This window comes from Anabrus simplex, chromosome 3 (genome assembly GCF_040414725.1).
Source record: "Anabrus simplex isolate iqAnaSimp1 chromosome 3, ASM4041472v1, whole genome shotgun sequence".
NCBI lineage: Eukaryota > Metazoa > Arthropoda > Insecta > Orthoptera > Tettigoniidae > Anabrus > Anabrus simplex.
This window is the reverse complement of record NC_090267.1, coordinates 21,048,286-21,061,929: the sequence shown is the minus strand read 5'-3', so window position 1 is coordinate 21,061,929 and position 13,644 is coordinate 21,048,286. Positions and strand designations below refer to the sequence as shown.

Here is a 13,644-nt window from a genome sequence, read left to right as displayed (position 1 = left end):
TTTTTTTCTATTGGCTTTACGTCGCACCGACACAGATAGGTCTTATGGCGACGGTGGGACAGGAATGGGCTGGAAGTGGGAAGGAAGCGGCCGTGGCCTTAATTAAGGTACAGCCCCAGCATTTGCCTGATGTGAAAATGGGAAACCACGGAAAACCATCTTCAGGACTGCCGACAGTGGGGTTCGAACCCACGATCTCCCGAATACTGGATACTGGCCGCACTTAAGCGACTGCAGCTATCGAGCTCGGTTTGAGAAGAAGTGCATTTATAAATTGTTTGAAAACAGCTGCATTGGCTTACATTGGCACCGTAATAGGAAGGTTGAATGAAATGAGCGCTGTGTAATGAATGCGTCATTCCCAATAACAGACTATTGCTACAAATATTTGCCACTCTGGGCATCATGAAAGCCTCTACAGACATAACTTCCTCGGGCCTGCGTAAGCTAAAAGCCTACAAGTACAAAGGGAGAGAACCGGCTAAATGGCCTTGCATTAGCAATCATCCTGAAGGAAAGGGCAACAAAAGTTGACGATCTCGTAAGTCAAAAGCACGAAGGCTGGATGTTTCTAACTGGTGAACTCTTAATACGTACATAGTAAAAATGGTGTGCATAGGAGATTATTTAATGGGATTTTGTGGTGAAAGAAATAGCAATAAATTACCTTAACTACCGTTTACTATATTGTAACAATTTCCTTAAAATAAATTTGGAAAATTTCATCACTACGGAAGTAAAATATCCCAATTAGTCGTTTTTACTTTGTATTGTGGTAATTTTTTAAGTTAGGGGATAATGTGCCCGCCTTTGACTCAATGTTATCTGAATGTGGGTTACCAGAGACTGTGCCCAACGATATGAACTACGGAAAACTTTATGAATACAACACCGGGCTCTCTAATTTCTGGTCGGTAGCTACAGTATGCATAATTGTTCACCCGCTATGTTTGTCGTCCTTGTTAGATTCCTTGTGTTGTATTTAATCACTTCTGAAGATTGGTCTCGTCTTAAGAAGTCAACATCCCAACACAGCATAATGTTCTCCAAACGCTGTGCTCGACGTGGAGTCATCACCTTGGACTTTATTTGTTTCTTTGCTTCCGTCTTTATTATGACGTATGATTCACTGTTGGTGATAGGGACGACCGAGAACGAAAGGGTTACAGTTCTAAATCAATTAATCCTCAAGAGAAGAGTTTAAAGATTTTATCAGTTTACATCATTGCCTCTCAAAAACACACTTGTTATACAATTTTATAAAAATTGGTGTGTTGTTCATAGTTCTTACATCATTTACTACATTCTGAAAAGTTACATCTCAAAATGACTTTCGAATTAAGCAAAGCGACTAATGTCAGAAGAGCGAAAACTGTTATAAGCCCTTCCTGGCATGGATATACTACATTTATTCTTACAACACTTTGTGGGGTTGTAGAGGTCAATATAAGCTATACACTGGTGGTACATTCTCAAAAATGGATTATTTTGAGTTACAATCCGTTCAATCAATCAATCAATCAATCAATCAATCAATCAATCAATCAATCAATCAATCAATCAACCAATCAATCAATCAATCAATCAATCACTACTGATCTGGATTAGGGCAGTCGCCCGGGTGGCAGATTCCCTATCTGTTGTTTTCCTAGCCGTTTCTTAAATGATTGCAAAGAAATTGGAAATTTATTGAACATCTCCCTTGGTAAGTTATTCCAATACCTAACTCCCCTTCCTATAAACGAATATTTGCCCCAATTTATCCTCTTGAATTCCAACTTTGTCTTAAGCTGGTTGCTTGGTACTCTACGCTATGAACTGTGTGAGACTGAGGCAGTACTCTTCATGGAACATCCACACCCCTTCCACTCTAACTTTTACAGTTCTAGGCGTCAGAGAAGTCTTGGCGACCCCAGGTAACATCAATCGATATGTATAAATCTTTTTTATCGTGGACTTGCTTGACAAGGGGTACGTGGAAAGAAAATGTTGAGACGCTTTTAGTGTTTGGGTAGAACACGTATACCGCCGAGAGTACGATTGTGTTTAATGACTTGAAAGAGAAGGCTACCTGTTTCCAAAAAAATTGAAAATTCAAGCCGTACTTTTCATACAATATCGCTTCAAATACGGCAAAAGTTGTGCTAAATATGTAACGTCACACGCATAGTCTGTTATAAGATGTCGCTATGTTGACTCGGGCTTCAGTTGGAGGTTAGCTGTCGTGAATAAATCGTGGTCAGTTGTATAGAATAACAAATTTAGTAATGGAAAAAATGATTTGATTAGGATTCGGAAAAAAAGTATAAAAGTGAAAGTAAAAGTTGAAACGAGAGAAGTGAATGATGACGGAAGAAAAGAAATAAGAGAAATTGAAACAGCGAAAACAATTTACAGTAAGTAAATGAAGATGCATCTGCACCAAGTAGAAGACAAGAAAAGTGAACCAGTGGACTTTAATTTCTAAGAAGTAAGTTTACTTACCCTCAAAACCCTGCGGCCGTGAGAGCGTACCGCCAATTTTGTTTTCGTCTGTGCCTTTTATACGCAGCCGATTTCATTGTTTCTGACAGGGCAGACAAATAAATAAATAAGACTTGTGTTAGTAACCATATTTAGCTGGACAAACTTATTTTAGACCTTGTTGTCTTTGAAACTTCACTCAGCGAGTGATTCTAATGGGATATTTGTAAAAGCAGTTAGTGTACACAAAGTCTCCAGCATGATCAGTATTAGATGTAAATTAATAATAAGAATTTATTTCAGCCGAAAGGCCAAAAAATGACATACGTAAATATGATCGGCTTAATCTAATTTTCATTATATTCCAGCAGCGATGTACTTCTTCCTTTACACTTCTTGAAGTGATACCGTTCACATAAATTCCCGCACAAGGCACACACACATTGCTCACTTTTCTCGTGAAACCTGTTCGTATGTACATCTTATGATGAAAGCCGTGTACTGCTGATTATTCGGACCTGTCCAATTTCGATCTAACATGATATCTGTAGCAGGTGAATCATTTTTCTCTTTTTCTTGCCTGATTTTGAGAAGTTCCTGTTCTTGACGGGTCGAAGGTATTTTTAACTTGATTCTGAGCTTTTCTGTTAAGAATGGCTCGTTGGCTAGCTCGTATGCTAATCTTGAGGCCATCATTTTGGAGATTCCAAGAACTCGCTTCAAATATCTTGCTTTCACACTTTTAATTGTGTTTAGGTCATCTGCTGTTAGCCTTTCCCAAATTAGTTGTAAGTCGCATGTTATTACTGGGAGTATCATAGCTGTTTTCATCGATATCTTGGTAGGCTCATTTATCTCATATATGCTCTTGATTGGCGCAACTGCCTTTTCTCTCACGTGAATTCTGATGAAAGTTGCCGTTGTTAGTAAGGTGTTTCTTAGGTACTTATTGGAATTTATAATTTTTAAGTTTCTTGTTTTATACGTTATCTTTTCCGCGGTGACTGTTCTTCCAGCTTTTCTAAATATCATTAGAACTGTCTTACCTGAGTTTATTGTCAGTCTATTGCATACTCTTGAAACCTGTACATAGTATTTTGAAGATCCGCTCTTCTCTATGATCCTAAAACTATGCCGGCTGCATAAATGTATACATTGATACCGTGTTAGTGTATAGTATCCGAGTGATGTCAGCAGTAGAGTACTGGTCTGCCAGGATCACCTTCTAGAACGCCATTTGTTTCTTGAACTTGCCAATCCGTCTTTAACTTCAATTTCACTATATGCGAGTATGTAATTGAGAACAACTCTCAATAGATTATCCTTGCCGATCACGTTTTTTTTAATTTTTTGACTACAATTCTTCTGCGATGGACAGCTACGAAGATTTGAATACTCCGTATACACTTCAACATAAATATAATAGGTTGTAGTTTGTGTTGCCGGCCCCGTGGTGTAGGGGTAGCGTGCCTGCCTCTTACCCGGAGGCCCCGGGTTGGATTCCCGGCTAGGCCAGGGATTTTACCTGGACCTGAGGGCTGATTCGAGGTCCACTCAGCCTACGTGATTAGAATTGAGGAGCTATCTGGCGGTGAGATAGCGGCCCCGGTCTAGAAAGCCAAGAATAACGGCCGAGAGGATCCGTCGTGCTGACCACACGACACCTCGTAATCTGCAGGCCTTCGGGCTGAGCAGCGGTCGCTTGGTAGGCCAAGGCCTTTCAAGGGCTGTAGTGCCATGGGGTTTGGTTTGGTTTGTAGTTTGTAGTTTGTGTTGTGATGAGAAGGGTGTAAATGAGATGAGAAGTGAATAGGAACTTGGAGACTGAGCTTTTATGAAACTTCGTTAATTTAGTTGCAATAGTGTTCTAGTGTGTCAGTGCGAGTGCAATTACAATGTCGGGAGTGATTTTCTGAGTGAATAAGTGGTGATGGATGTTATACTTGGGTGTGTTGATTTATGACAATAGAATAAGGACCTTGGCGTGATGTGGAGTATTTTGTTTTAGTGAATCGTTAACTAAAAAAGTGATTAGATGTGAGATAAATATCGGTCAAATGTAAATTAATTATAGGCAATGATTATGGTCTACTTATTTTTGGATCAGGCCTTTCTACGCTATTGTACAAATCAGATGATACTTTGTAACTGGCATTGCGAAATATTTTTACCATTTTTGAGGAATCATTTACACAACCCTATGAAATAGAGCTACGTACTTCAAAGAATGATCAGCACTCCAAAGAGGTTTTGTATTAGTATCTGATGTATTCATAAAGTCATCCTTGTAAAAATCCACAGGTCTAGTGTTTCAAGAAAGCAACTCAATGTTGCAAACATCCTAGGGATTTAAGCTACTAATATTAAGTAAATAAAATATAATTTACGATCCTTATCTTAGTCATCGTTATCCGGGTGATTAGATTAGCAGTTGGCATGTTTCCTACCACTGCGGGCGCTAATGAGTGTCAATGCAGAGTTTCACTTAAGCTCTTATAACGGCATTCGCTGTGAACATTAAAAAAATAATAATAAAAACGCCTAAGGGTATTGAACCAAGGAACACAGAGAAAACTATGTAAATGAGTTAATTTGGCTAGGATTTGAATAAAAAGGAAAACGAGTAAAGAAATGCAATTCGGCCGGAAGAGATTTTCGATTTTTTAAAAAGTTTGATAGAGCTATCCAAGACTTACAATTTGAAACATTTTCGAGCCCTTTTGCCCTTAGAATTTCTGAAAAATTGAGGAAATTGCTTAATTTTACGTTTTTCATAGTGTGGGACATCTACTTTGTCTCCTAAGAAGTGTTTTCAGCATTGAAAAGCGTCTGTAAGATTATAATATACAGAAATTAAATGTTAAACTACTTTCAACATTCACCACAGACAACTGAAAACACTAAACGTTCTCTTTTGGAGTGCAAAGCAACATTTGAATGTGCAATGTGCAGTGATACGATAATATTAAACTTTCCGGTTGCGTTGTTCTTGGCGATTTCGGACAAAAGAGTAATGTTACAATAATCTTTGAGCTGGGAATACTGGGGAGTAAACAGATTTCCCTGACCAAGTGGAATGTCACTTGGGGCGTCAGGCCTGCAATACAGGTGGACCCGAAGCTTTGAGGGGTCCCGAAGACTCCTCGCAAAAAAAAGTAAAAATAATATATATATCTAGCCTAACGCCACTCGGCCCGAAAATGATCACGACTGTTTTGTAGAAGCACTCGAAATATTTTTCCTTTTACAATTTGTTCGTTGAGGAATTGCCACTTGGCTGCATCTAGCAGCAGTTTATTGTACCGAGTGTAACACAGAACAGCTCTTGCCCTTGTTATCTCTCACAACACCGTGACACGCTTCTTACAAAAGACCTGCATCAAATTATTTAAAAATAATTACAACAATGAAAATTGATACCAAAATATCACATTTTAGTTAGTAAATGAGACATTATTGATGGGTAGTGCACCTGAGATCGTATTATGCACAAAATGTGCTGAACATTTAATGTTTGACACACATTTATTATACCGATATAGTTGGTCCGTTACTGGACATTATACACTTTCCAGCTAACTCACTCCTGATAGCCAGTGTTTCATCCTACCGTGCTTATTGGAATCATCAGCTGGCAAATAGCACACCTGTATCATAAATTTACTAATTCGGGACGAATATTTCACTTTCCCTATGAGAATCAACATCTACATCAAGACATGTATTAGATAATGGTGTATAAGGCGAATAAGAAGTTAGTGTAGCGGCAGTCAACTGAATTTCGAACGATCTCTGTCAGCGCGAAGTTAATAATAGACTAGGCTTGTCAGTTGTGGGGTTTGATATTTTTCAAACTTGATTTCAACAGTCTTTTATTTAGTTTTTTAAATAATCGAATAAACTATTATAACAGAGACTTCGGTATCGATTACAGGTATAGTTATGTAGTTAATGAAAGCAATTAAAGTTAAGTACGAGCATCTAAGTAGCCTCCGTGGCTCAGACGGCAGCGCGTCGGCCTCTCCCCGCTGGATACCGTGGTTCAAATGCCGGTCACTCCATGTGAGATTTGTGCTGGACAAAGCGGAGACGGGACAGGTTTTTCTCCGGGTACTCCGGATTTTCCTGTCATCTTTCATTCCAGCAACACTCTCCATTCTCATTTCATAGCATCTATCAGTCATTAATATACATCACTTTGGGAGTGGCAACCCCATCGTACTAACAGCCTATATCTGCTTCATTCATCACATCTCTGACCCGGTCAATGACTGGAAAACAGGTTGTAGGTTATCATTATCACGAGCATCTAAGTGGCACATGGCTGCCAGCTGAGCAGCTTGCCCGTTAAACCACGGAGGCAGTCAAGTAAAACCTATTAAACATTATTTGTTAATTGTTTCTATCTGCTGTAATTCAATTTATATTAAGTTATTCATAGCTTTTTACATTTGACTTAAGGGGTATGAATTTTTATTTTGGCATTCGTTACCACCCTGCTTGAAATAACATTAATAGAGGAATAAGCTTGATCGGAGTTTTCAGAAGTGGGGAAGATCACAATATGAACATAAAGTCAGATCAAATAATCGTTTATTTACCACCGTCCTCTGCCGTTTGCTCTCATGTAATTGTCACATCTCAGTCTCTTCTCGATGTCTTCCCAAGCACTGAACTAAGGACAAAGCCCCTAAACAATCTGCATGTTATGCATGTTCTGCTCTCAGCTGCATGTCTCCTACTGGTTAGGATTTACGTAGCACGAACTCGTCTGGTTCACGCAACATTTTCTGTGTAATAGACTCAGCGAAAAACTGCCACGAAGACAGAGCAATTACTCCGTTCAGAAACCCTGCCTGTCACTTAATTGCCAGCGCATTAATCCGGCTCGTCTTGCCGGGGATCACATTAATTTACGAGACAGAAAACTATTCGCCCGTTGTTTACTAAGAAAGTAGGACGCTGTGCTTAACTTGTCGGCCGGCCTTAAAACCGCGAGAAGTATGCGAACTACTAACGACTTCCTCACAAGCCGTGCAGTCTCTGATTATGGTGGAGCTGCTCTTCTTTAATGTGAAATGATTTGTAATATATGAAGCCATGCATTCTCAGTTAACTGTTAGGCTGTTCAGTCTGACGAAACTAATTATCCATTGCTTCTGCCAAGGATCATGGACAGTGGCCGACATGTCGAAGATTAAGACGTCATTCTCACAAATGAAGAGACAAGAGATTCTGTTACCAACATCTAGGCCAATCTCTGTCATGAGAATAGTGAACCATTTGGGGCCACACTCCCTTCTATCGCCGCGGCACATACTGTCCGCACGGCAAGAAAAAGAAATTAAACCAACAACCAATAGTTGGCAGCAGTGCTATTCCACTTACCTCAACGCTACTAGTGGAAACCTAAGTATTAAATAAAGGACAGTTACTTCGCGTGCGCCTCCTGCTACTAACATTGCTGGGAGGACTCTATAGGTATGCCTAGATTTCAAGTTCCTAAGTATAAAAAAACAGAAGTAAAAATAAATATTTATCTCGAAATATTTGAGGGTTACTTCATAGAATCTGAAGGTATTCCTTCAAGAATGAAACATATCGTTCTGTTTTAAGTAAGGTGCTTCTTTTACAAATATATTATTGTTTTCTCTCTCAACTATTTTATAAAGTTATTAATCAAATTTAGTTTCTGCATACTCAAGAACGTAAGAGTTACAAGTGAATATGCAATGAACTAAGAACATAGCAGTCATCATCCCAGTGCACTTCCAATATTACGATATTCTGATATCGATACCCCACAATCGAAAATCACTCACTGTCGCATCACTTCGATACGTTGAAAACATTTCTTAACAAAGGGACGGTTCCAAATCGTGAGTCTTGGATAGCTCTATCAAACTAAAAAATAAAAGAATTTCAAAAATCACTTCCGGCCTAAATGCAGTTCCGGAAAAAGAGCCTAAAATCGCTTGTTTCATTACTTTTTTTCTTTTTATATTCAAAGCCTAGCCAAATAAACTTATTTACATAACTCTTTCTGTAAAGTATTCCTTGGTTCAATGCCCTCACACGACTTTGGATTTTTGAAAAATGTCTACACCGAATTTACTTAAAAGGGCCCAAGAGAAACTCTGCATTGCCTCATATTAACGCTCGTAGTGGTAGAAAAAGGCAAACTGCTAATCTAATCGACATGGATGTGGAGACACACTTCAACCAATGAATTCAAATCTTTATCACAATTTTTAAAATTTAAAGTTTATCGGTACACGTACTGGAGTGTCCTCATTACAACACGCACTCCACGCAGAGTATACATGTTTCTATTTCATTGCTATTGGGGAGTGCACTGTGTCTTCTGGTACGGGCTAGAATAAATTTGTTACTTTCATTCACCTGTCTCAGTCCCATCCTTGACTTTGACGATATGAAATTGACCGAGGTATGAGCGATTCTTTATAAAGTCAGTACCTGCTATGAATGGTATGAAAATATCGCTCACAGGGTAAGTTGGGGCATGCATTTCAATGGGCTTGGCAGACTGATATGTAATAGCAACTTCTGGCTCGGTGAGGAAAGGAACGGGGAACTACCTCACTCCTCATTTCCCTAGTATGCCTGTTCAGTGACGCCTACGCTATCTGTGACAGACGTTGGCGGAGCTGTGGAGGATCAAACGAGCCCTCGGGCTGATTACCCATCATACATATATACATACACCTGAAGATGCATCCACTACTCCACTAAAATTGCTACTTGCTGTTACCAAAGGGTAGTTAACAAGGAGAGTGAACTCTGTAACCCTCATCTCTAGTACAGGCTGAAACCCTTGTGCCTACCAGAAGTGGAAGAACCGTTTCTAAATTTTTCGAACCCTCAACCTTCCGGTTAACTGAATGCACAAAGTCTCTTGTCCCCTAGGCTGTATGGTTGGTGCTTAGTGCAGGACTACTATGCTGCAATACTCGTCTTTCCTGCTACGCCTCAGTAGAGGGTGGCATCAGAAATACTGTAACACGTCCAACAATGGATGCACAGTTCACATCGGTGTAGTAGTGACCTTCGGACTCTGTTCAGGATGTGTAGTGTGTCGCAAATGACGTGGGAAACTGCCTGTATTTTGCCTACTGGGGCTGCGAAACAAACGAGAAACTTGTATATTCGCACTGAGCATTACCTATGTCTCCCACTTCCCACTTCCCCTCCTGTGACGCACAGCAACAAGCAGCGGCTGGGAGAGTTCGTCAATTTGAATCGTGCGCCCGGAAGTAACATAGAATCATCATTTTCTCGAAAGTCCGCCAATCGAATGCACTATCGATTTTAGTGTAACACGAAGAGCATCCCTGTGTTATTTTTGCCGGTAGTTCTGATAGACCCTGTATGGTTCTACAGAGGGGGAAAAACCTGATATCTTTTAAAATTATTTTCCTGGTGTTTTATTACTCTTTCAGGGAACTGTCCTCAACCTGGGACTTAAAAAGAGTCATCAGTGTAGCCAACACACGGCAGGGAATGCCCAGCAGAGCAGGAAAATGTACAGGCCATTATAGACTGTTTTATCCTTCAGCCTGCAAGGGTCTGTGAATTAATGAAACGCATGCAAATTCCTCTATTTTACAACGAGCTCTGTGAGGACACCTATTAAGTCTTACGTCTTTTTAGACTCCCTATACTTCATTTACCCTCTATGACCGAGTTCATTATTCTCCTAGGTAAATGTATCCTCCTTCAGTCACCTTGCATAACCCCGCGACCGAAACCAGTTTATACATTCAGCTTCATCATTCAGTTCATTCGTCACTTGCCCTTTATTTCCTTTTAGTACCCTCCTGCCTCTGTTTCCACCTACTTGTTCCAGCTAATCTTATCAATAAGACAACTTGAGTAAACCAACCTTCACTCCCGTATAGCAAAGTAGGTCTGAAAGGACCGATGCAAAGGTGGATAGATTCGTCAGTAAAATCACGTATTTCTTAGAGAATGTCAAGCTCAATGCGCTAACTTTGTTGTACCTTAATTGAAATTCATTTAGTGTAGGAGGAATTGAAGGAACTTACTAGGAAATTGGATCTACGAAAGAGGTCAGCTAAGGATAACATAATGGCAAGCATAATTGGCAGGCATGCAAATTTTAATGATAAATGGAAGGGTATGTATAGGTACTTTGAGGGAGAAACAGGTTCCAAGAAGGACATTCCAGGAATCATTAATGAACAAGGGGAGTGTGTATGCGAGGATGTTCAAAACGAAGAAGTATTCAGTCAGCAGTATGTAAAGATTGTTGGTTACAAGGAAAATGTCCAGATAGCGGAGGTGACTAATGCTAAAGAAGTATTAAAATTTACCTATGATAACAATGAGATTTACAATAAGATACAAAAGTTTAAAGTAGAAAAGCAGCTGGAATTGATAAGATTTCTGGGGATATACTTATTTGATTATTGTTTGCATGAAGGATCTATACCAAATGAACGGAGAGTTGCTATAGTAGACCCTGTGTATAAAGGAAAGGGTGATAAACATAAAGCTGAAAATTACAGACCAGTAAGTTTGACATGCATTGTATGTAAGCTTCGGGAAAGCATTCTTTCTGATTATATTAGACATGTTTGCAAAATTAATAACTGATTCAATAGAAGGCGGTTCGGGTTTAGGAAAGCTTATTCCACTGAAGCTCAACTTGTAGGATTCCAGCAAGATATAACAGATATCTTGGCTTCAGGAGGTCAAATGAATTGTATCGCGTTGTATCGCGATTGACCTGTCTAAAGCATTTGATAGGGTGGATCATGGGAGACTAGTGGCAAAAATGAGTGCAATTGGACTAGACGAAAGAGTGACTGAATGGGTTGCTATACTTCTAGAAAATAGATCTCAGAGAATTAGAGAAGGCGAAGCTTTATTTGACCCTGTAATAATAAAGAGTCGAATTCCTCAAGGCAGTATTATTGGATGTTTATGTTTTCTTATACATATGAAAGATATGAGTAAAGAAGTTGAATCAGAGATAAGGCTTTTTTGGATGCTGTTATTCTGTATAGAGTAATAAATAAGTTACAATATTGTGAGCAACTGCAAAATGACCTCAATAATGTTGTGAGATGGACATCAGGCAATGGTATGATGATAAACGGGGTTAAAAGTCAGGTTGTGAGTTTCACAAATAGGAAAAGTCCTCTGAGTTTTAATTACTGCGCTGATGGGGTGAAAGTTTCTTTTGTGGATCATTGTAAATATCTGGGTGTTAGTATAAGGAAAGACCTTCATTGGGGTAATCACATAAATGGGATTGTAAATAAAGGATACAGATCTCTGCACATGGTTATGCGGGTGTTTAGGGGTTGTAGTAAGGATGTAAAAGAGAGCGCATATAAGTCTATGTTAAGACCCCAACTAGAGTATGGTTCCAGTGTATGGGACCCTCACCAGGATTACTTGATTCAAGAACTGGAAAAAATCCAAGGAAAAACAGCTTGATTTGTTCTGGGTGATTTCCGACAGAAGAGTAGCGTAACAAAAATGTTTGGGCTGGGAAGACTTGGGAGAAAGGAGACGAGCTGCTCAACTAACTGATATGTTCCGAGCTGTCAGAGGAGGGATGGCGTGGAATGATATTAGTAGACGAATAAATTACAGTGGTGTCTGTAAAAGTAGGGAACTTCACAATATGAAGGTAATTTGGAATTCAAGCGGAAAAATTGGGGCAAATATTCGTTTATAGTAAGGGAAGTTAGGGATTGGAATAAATTACCGAGGGAGATGTTCAATAACTTTCCAATTTCTTTGAAATCATTTAAGACAAGGTTTGGAAAACAATAAGTAGGTAATCTGCCACCTGGGCGACTGCCTTAAATGCAGATCAGTATTGATTGATTGATTGATTGATTGATTGATTGATTGATTGATTGATTGATTGATTGATTGATTGATTGATTGATTGATTGATTGATTGATTGATTGATTGATTGATTGATTGATTGATTGATTGATTGATTGATCCTGGGAGCACGCACATACTACGGTACCTTAAGCTTCAGTGTTGTGCACTCGCAACTTACTATATAATACTGTAACATAAATTGTTGAACTCTTCTGAGTAGATAATATATATATTTGAGGAGTGTCTGTTCACAACGTGCTATTTTCATCCCAAGTAAGTTGTGGTAAAACACAGGGAAACGTATAATAAAAAGCACATATAGTGTACCCATTATCGTATATGTTACTACGTTTAAAGAATTGCATCCTTCTGGTCTGGATTTTTCACGGCAACCGACAATACGTTATATTCAACTACTGCAATGCATATGGACGAAGTGCTGTAAAAAAACTTGAAGTGTAAATAGCACCTTTCGAACAGACGCGCACTGCTTACCGTTGTTGTAAGAATGTAGTGATTTGTAGGAACCCCTACTGTCTGACATTTCAAGTGGGGAACGAAAAATGATTAGACTATTGAAATACTTGAGCTTTTATGGACTGATAATATTCCACACAGCATACAATGTAGGCACAGTAAAAGGAAGAAGTGATTTTCTTCGTTAGAGAGTTCACTTTGTTATGTAGGTACTACCAACCTGTTTGATGATTAGTGTACAAATACCGCATGGTTCTTCCTGGGGTGCAAGGAGGGAGCTCTAAAGTTGTGTCCAGTGTCAGTAATATTGTGTGCAAATAAATGTCGCTGACTTAAGTTTAGCATCAGGCCGTCCAGATGTGACAGACAAAGGTTTTGAGTTCTTAAGTCCACATTTCATAATCAGACAACAGAGTGACATAATGGGCTTTCGTTAACGACTACAGTTTACAAAATAGTTCCACTTATTTCAACACTAATTTGAATATCTTTAATTTGTAATATATCTGACTTATCCTCGACTGGAAATCAGTTCTGTCGAAGGCAGTTATCCCCTAATCTGGTAAATAATAATTTGATTGTGAATTGCCATAACGAGCAAGGCAATCAGTGTCTAGCTAACCAGAACTTGCAACTGAAGCCCTCTGGGGATTTTGAAGAACAATTACGTTGCAAATACGTGGTTGTAATTGTGACTGAGATGAAGCGTATCAGAATTGACGTAATTCGTATGTTGCCTGATAAGTGCCTCAGCGCAGCGTGTTAACATTCATACAATAGACTAAAAACTAAGGTGTAGTGATCTGGATTTAGTT

The 13,644-nt window shown here is 39.2% G+C and overlaps 1 protein-coding gene across 5 annotated transcripts in view; it reads left to right on the top strand.

Annotated features, from left to right (window-relative positions):
• LOC136865933 (neuropeptides capa receptor) overlaps nucleotides 1-13,644 on the top strand; it is a 218,216-nt gene that overhangs the window by 157,546 nt on the left and 47,026 nt on the right. The window lies entirely within an intron of this gene.